Source organism: Protopterus annectens, chromosome 8.part1 (assembly GCF_019279795.1).
Source record: "Protopterus annectens isolate FY-2018-M chromosome 8.part1, PAN1.0, whole genome shotgun sequence".
Taxonomy (NCBI): Eukaryota; Metazoa; Chordata; order Ceratodontiformes; family Protopteridae; genus Protopterus; species Protopterus annectens.
Genome location: NC_056742.1, coordinates 474,350,198 through 474,350,950, shown reverse-complemented (window position 1 = coordinate 474,350,950; position 753 = coordinate 474,350,198). Strand labels below are relative to the sequence as shown.

At 41.0% G+C, this 753-nt stretch overlaps 1 non-coding gene across 1 annotated transcript; it reads right to left on the bottom strand.

The window, feature by feature from the left end:
* Positions 1–214: 214 nt before the first annotated feature.
* Positions 215–286, bottom strand: LOC122810469. Its single transcript, XR_006366114.1, has one exon. It is a non-coding gene; the product is annotated as a small nucleolar RNA SNORD66 (small nucleolar RNA).
* Between the last annotated feature and the right edge of the window lie 467 nt (positions 287–753).

The window sequence follows — 753 nt, the reverse complement described above, 5'->3', positions numbered from 1 at the left end:
TGGTCACAACCTAACATCATTATGGCATATTGTAATGTGACAGTGGTCATAGAATAGCATCATTATGCCAAATTGTCCCATGACAGTGGTAACTGCCTAAAATCATTTAACCACATTGGTCCATGCCAGTGTTCATGCGTTAACATCATTATGGCACACTGGCACATGCCAGTGGTCACAGACAAACATCACTGTGCCACATTATCCCATATCAGTGTTCAGATCCTAACATCATTAAGTCTCATTGTCCCATACCAGTGGACACAACCTAACATCATTATGGCACATTGCCTCATGCCAGTGGTCACAGGCTAACTTCATTATGCCACATTATCTCTTGCCAGTAATTATAGCCTAACATCATTATACTACATTGTCTCATGCCAGTGATCATGCTCTAACATCATTATGCCAGATTTTCCCATGCCAGTGGTCACAGCCTAACACCATTATGTCACATTGTCATGTGCCAGAGGTCACAGCATAGTATTATTATCTCACATTGTCCCATGACAATGGTCACAGCCTAGCATCATTATGCCAGATTGGCTCATGCCAGAAATCACACCGTAATATCATTATGCCCTATTGTCTCATGCTAGTAATCACAGTCTAACATCATTATGCCACATTGTCCCAAGCCTTTGTTCATGCGCTAATGTCATTATGTCACATTGTTCCATGCCAGTGGTAACAACCTAAAATCATTATGTCACATTGTCATGTGCCAATAGTCACAGCATAAGATCATTA